Here is a 6,743-nt window from a genome sequence, read left to right on the forward strand (position 1 = left end):
CTTCTTGCGATCTCTTTTAACCAAACAACTTGGAATCTCATCTGACGATTCCCTTTTACCAATTGCTATCGATGTCGTTCTTCCTGTTGGCAGGGTCTGAAAAATATTATCTTCTCTTTTTTCTGTTCTAGACTCAACTCAATAATTCTTTCTTCGTCCACAATCTCGTTAGAATGCACTAAGATCTCCTCCTGTAACGATAAAAAAACATACGTGCAATGACTTTATGATTAGATGCAATGCATGCATTCGTACCTGGTTTTGAAACATAGGCCCCCATCCTCTTTTCTATGTTCATGAGACTTCCTCGTAACATGAGCGTGCTTTTGAAGTCGTATGCCGGATTCATCTCTCGTGTTGCCTTTTTTCTTATCATATTCTTGGAGAAAAAGTATTTGACTTTCCTCAAGTAACCCTTTTCTCAAAATGTAAGACTTGTTCTTGCTTTTATGTCATTGCTCTTGTCAAATGCTTTAGCTTGGTTTTCAAATCTATAGGCTTCCGTAAAAACTTTTCATAAAACATCTTGTATTGCCCCCAGTGTAGAGGTGTGATCCTAGTTTGAGCTTTTATATAGAGAAGAAATTCGTTCAGTCGATGCTAAACTTTTTAAATGAGTGAGGAGATGCACTGTTGGGATTAATGCAAAAAAGATTGTTGTGAGATCAATGCACAAAAGGAAAGAAATCAATGGCCAAACTTTGCTTTATTGATTTAAGGAACTACATCAAGCGTAATATCTTTTTACAGAGTCAGAATTCACAGGCCGAGCTAGATCTTCTCCATCCATTCTAGCTAACTTCAACGCTCCTCCTGAGAATGCCTTTGTTACTACATAAGGACCCTCATAATTTGGTGCCCATTTGCTTCGATCATCTCCTGGTAATGACAATATTTTCTTCAATACTAGATCCCCTTCTTGAAACAAACGCGGTCTAACCTTCTTATCATACGCCTTAGCCATTCGTTTCTGATAAAGTTGGTGATGACATATTGCGGCCATCCTCTTCTCACTGATCAAGTTCAATTGCTCGTATCTCACTCTGGCCCACTCGGCCTCTTCTATCTCAGAATCTATTAACACTCTTAACGATGGGATTTCCACTTCCAAAGGCATCACTGCTTCCATACCGTACACCAAAGAATATGGGGTAGTCCCTGTTGAGGTTCGAACTGCGGTGCGATATGCATGAAGGGCAAATGGTAACATCTCATGCCAATCCTTATAGGTGACTACCATTTTCTGAACAATCTTTTTGACATTCTTGTTAGCAGCTTCTACCGCCCCATTCATCTTTGGTCTATATGGCGAAGAATTGGAATGCTTGATTTTCCATTTAGTGCAGAGCTCTATTATCATCTTGCCGTTGAAATTCTGGGCATTATCCGTTATAATCTGTTCTGGGGGACCATACCGACATATCAAATCTCTCTCAATAAATTTCTTCACCACTTTTTGTGTCACATGAGCAAATGACCCGGCTTCTACCCATTTTGTGAAGTAGTCAATAGCCACGAGGATAAATCTATGACCATTGCTCGCTTTTGGGTTTACAGGTCCAATCACATCAATTCCCCACATCGCGAAAGGCCATGGAGATGTTAAGTTAAACAGAGGAGCTGGTGGCATATTGACCTTATCACTGTAAATTTGACATTTGTGACATTTTCTGACATAGTCGATACAATCTTTTTCTAGTGTTATCCAAAAATAACCAGCCCTTTGGATTTTCCTTGCCATCATGTGCCCGTTAGCATGGGTTGATCAAATCCCCTCATGGACCTCTCTTAATGCCTTTCTAGCATCTGCCTCCTCCAAACACCTTAACAGGGTACCATCAAATGATCTTTTATATAAAATCTCTCCATCTAAATAGAAGTCTATAGCCAACCTTCTCAAGGTTTTCTTATCCGTTTTAGAAGCTCCCACCGGATATTCCTGATTCCGCACAAGATTCTTGATATCGTAATACCAAGGTTGTCCGTCCACCTCTCCTTCGACTAAACAACAGTGCGCTGGATCATTTCTAATATCAATGTGTACCGGTTGTACCTTGCATTTGAGGTCAATGGTAGTCATAGCAGCTAGTGTGGCCAAAGCATCCGCAAAATGGTTCCCTTCCCTTCCTAGATGGGTGAATCTAATTTCTTCAAATTCCTTTGCTAGCATGGATAGGTATTCCTGGTACGGCCTCAACTTTTCCTCTTTGGTTTGCCATTCCCCTTTGACCTGGCAGATGATCAACATTGAATCCCCATATACATCTATCTTCTTTATCTTTAACTCCAATGCCGCTTCTAAACCGAGTATACAAGCTTCGTACTCAGCTGTATTGTTGGTGCATTCAAAATGTAGTTTGACCGAAACTGGGTATTGTTTCTTATTAGGAGAGATTATTACCGCCCCTGCCCCGTTACCATGTACATTTACTGCCCCGTCAAAAAACATGGTCCACCAATCTGTCTTCTCTTCTTCCTTTTCTATTGACGATATATCTTCATCAGGGAAATCAAAATCCAAAGGCTCGTAATCTTCAACAGCATTATCGGCCAAATGGTCTGCAATGGCACTTCCTTTTACGGCTTTCCTTGTCATGTACACTATGTCATATTCTGCTAATAAAACCTGCCACCTTGCAATTCGACTTGAGAGAAAAGGCTTATTACAAATATACCTCAGGGGATCCAATTTTGAAATCAACCGAGTGGTATAGTATAACATGTAATGTCGCAACCTCTTTGCCGCCCACACCAATGCACAACACAGCTTTTCTATCTCCGTGTATCTGGACTCACATTCAGTGAATTTCTTACTCAAGTAATAAATAGCTCTTTCCTTCCTTCCGGTTTCATCATGCTGACCCAATACACATCCCATGGCTACTTCAGTTACGGTTAGATATAATATTAGAGGTTTCCCTGATACAGGAGGCACCAGTAGAGGTGGATTTTGTAAATAGTGCTTGATTTTATTGAACGCCTCCTCACACTCCTCATTCCAGGTTCCAGGGTTCTTTTTCCTTAGTAGTCGGAATATAGGCTCGCATGTTGTTGTTAGCTGAGCTATAAATCGAGCAATGTAATTCAACCTTCCTAAGAATCCTCTTACTTCTTTCTCTGTCTTAGGGGATGACATAGCTTGAATGGCCCTCACTTTGTCTGGATCCACCTCTATACCTCTATCGCTTACCACAAATCCCAACAGCTTGCCCGACTTAACTCCGAATGAACATTTTGCAGGATTAAGCCTTAGTTCATACTTCCTCAACCTCTCAAATAACTTCCTCAAAACTTCCACATGATCCTGTCCCTTTTTAGACTTGGCAATCATATCATCTACATACACCTCAATTTCTTTGTGCATCATGTCGTGGAATAGAGTCACCATTGCTCTTTGATATGTTGCACCCGCATTCTTTAACCCAAATGGCATGACCTTGTAGCAGTAGGTCCCCCAAGGTGTGATAAAAGTTGTTTTCGCCTTATCCTCGGGAGCCATTTTTATTTGATTGTATCCTGAAAAACCGTCCATAAAGGAATAAGTGGAACTTCGGGCAGCGTTATCCACTAAAACATCTATGTGTGGTAGAGGAAAATCATCCTTAGGACTAGCTCTATTCAAATTTCGAAAATCTACACAAACTCTAATCTTCCCTTCCTTCTTAGGCACCACAACAATGTTAGATACCCATTGCGGATATCTAACTACTTCTAGAAAGCCAGCATCCCATTGCTTTTCGAGTTCTGCCTTGACCTTGATCCAGACGTCCGGGTGGGCCCTCCTCAGTTTCTGCTTGACTGGCTTATACCCTTCTTCCAACGGTATCTTGTGTTCTACAATACTTGTATCCAAACCGGGCATATCTTCATATGACCAAGCAAAGACATCCGAATATTCTTGTAATAGGGTGATCAGTTTTATCCTTTGTTCAGAAGTAATTAAGGTACCTATTTTCAACTCTTTCCTGAGCTGACCATTGCCCACATTGATAGTTTCGAGTTCCTCGGTGGCAGGCTTCCAAGTCTGTTCCTGTTGTTCTACTAGCCTGGTGAATTCACTGATGTTGCTTTCATCCCACTCTTCTTCTTCCATAGATATTACATGCTCGTTCAAGTTTGGCCATTTATTCTTGAGGCTAGATGTATGTGATGTTGTAGGAGATCCGCTTTCAGGATTCCTGAAAGCGGGAAGTGCTTGGTGTAAATGCATATATAAATAATCAATTTTTGAAAAAGTGCATGATCTCACATTTATTCAAAGGGAAAAGGTGGGCTCCATGACAAACATAGAATCTAGCTGACATCATGAGCCTCGATTGTCAACTAGAGAAAATAAAGCAAGCATAAGCAAATGACAAAAACATTCTAAGGCAAACAAAGTTGGTTTACATTTTGAAAACCATTGGAGCTTCTTGGGTCACCCAATTCTGGAACTTTTCGCCTTGAGCCAACTTGCGCACAAAGGTCTTGGCGGAGACTTCTTCTAGTGTATGGATCGTCAGTTGTGGCAGCACTTCATCTTCTTTTCCCGCTATTTCTTTCGCATCACCTTTTTCCTTCTCCTTTCCCTCCAAGGTGTTTATGCTCATTTTTTGCCAACTCTAGACCCAGGCTTTCAGCTCCCTTATCATGTTGCACTATGTATGCAGCTCTTGGGAATGATACGCTAAGGGGAGGGATTTCCAGCTGTTCTTCTTCAAGATCTCTTCCTTTAATTCTAGCCATCCTTCTTGTCCTTCTCTCCGATCAGCAGCCCAACGATAATCCTCTTGGTTAGGTTGATATCCTAGCCCAAATCTTTTGATCAGCCTTTCTCTTCCTTGTCGGATTAACCCCTTCTGGTATTCCGCAAGCGAGGTTATATCGACGTGGGACCCCACGGTTCAAGAAACATAGACTTGCCATCCTGGCTGCTTCTGAGATCCTTGGTCTTCTCAACACGGTGTTTTCTGGTACCCAGTCAGTGTTCACGATCTCAAAAGCATGGATATTGTTATCCTTGCAATCCCCCGCTTCGATGAAAGGCACAGCCCCATTCTTTGTCATGGCTATTGCCTCCTCAGCCCTGACGGTTACTAACATCCCATTCATGATGTACTTCAAACATTGGTGTAATGATGAAGCTACTGCCCCCGCTGCGTGGATCCAAGGTCTTCCCAACAACATACTATAGGAAGGGTGAATATCCATAACCTGAAGTGTCACTAGGAACATCTGCGGTCCCACATATAGCTCCACTTCTAAAGTCCCAAGTATTGGCCTAGGTGAGCCATCATATGCTCTAGCCATCATAGTACTTGGCTTCATATGAGATTCATCAATCGGCATTTCCTCTAAAATGTGCTTTGGCAATACGTTCAGGGCCGAGCCATTATCGACGAGCACCTTCCCTACGAGGCAGTCTTTGCACCTAACCGTGATGTATAAAGGCTTGTTGTGTCCGGTACCTTCAGCATCAAGCTCGTCAGCCGTGAAGTAGAGGTAATCAGTTGCATGTATCCTCCCCACTAAATGCTCCATAGTTTTATGCTCAATGTCCTGGGGTACATATGCCTCATTTAATACCTTTTGCAAGGCATTTCGATGCGGCTCAGAGCTGAGTATCAAGGACATAAGGGAGATCCGAGCTGGAGTCTTTTTTAGTTGATCCACTATGCAATATTCGCTATGCTTGATCAACTTCAAAAATTTCATTTGATTCCTCTTCCGTTACTGGCTTATTAACTTCTGGTGCTTTGTCCAGATCTACCACTTTTTTACCCTTTTCCTTCCTCCATTCTTCAGGCGTAAAGCAACGACCACTTCTGGTCAAACCACTTATCTCCGTCTGGAACAAAGGAAGAGGAGCTCGAACGTTGGAGGCATACCCATAATTGTAACGGCATGGCATTGTGATTTCTCTTTTGTGCAGGACGGTTTAACCGAAGATCAGCCTTGGGGCCCATTAGCAGTCTGTTTGAACCCTGCAAACTCCTGCCATCTGATCTTGACCTTCCGTCATACTTACTTCACACCTGCTCTCCATTGGTTCAATCCTTAATTGTCCCATCCTCAACATTTTAGCAATCTTTTCGCAAAACTCGGTGCAATCCTCAATGTGATGTCCTTCTCTTCCATGGAACTCACAGTAGTCCCCCCTCTCTCCAATTGGCTTACCTCCTTCACCGCTAGAAATCCTGATTGTACTAACATGTCGTACAACCTTTTCATCGGCCACCTTCAACACCTTGCATTGATTTCCCACTTCGATCATGCCTATTCCGCCACTGTTTGGAACATGTTTAGGCAATGGGTTTGAATTAACATTGGGCTTGTCTTCGAAGGATACCCATCCTAACTTAATAAGCTCCAATAACCTCTTTTTGAATGCATAGCAGGTTTCAATCCCATGCCAGGATTACCCCCGTGGTACTCGCAAGTCAAATCGGGCTTGTACCAAATTGGGAATGGTGGTTGTAGCGGTAGTGTAGGGATAGGAGCTACTTGCCCAATGCTTAAAAGTTTGGCATACATGTCCTTCAAAGGCATGGGTAATTGGTGGCAATTGTTCTGAGGTGTATCCTGAGTGGGGTCTTTGGTAGTGATTTGATAGTTTGGTTGGTTATTTGTTCGGTTAGGTGAAAAAGATTGGTTTAAAGTTTATGCGTGGGGATTGAGAGGTAGGTGCTTGTGGGCTGTGGAAATTTACTTTCTTGCCTTTATATCCGCCTTCCAAATTGTTAACGTCCCCTTCTCTTTTCCTT

Source organism: Populus alba, chromosome 3 (genome assembly GCF_005239225.2).
Source record: "Populus alba chromosome 3, ASM523922v2, whole genome shotgun sequence".
In the NCBI taxonomy this organism is placed as follows: Eukaryota; Viridiplantae; Streptophyta; class Magnoliopsida; order Malpighiales; family Salicaceae; genus Populus; species Populus alba.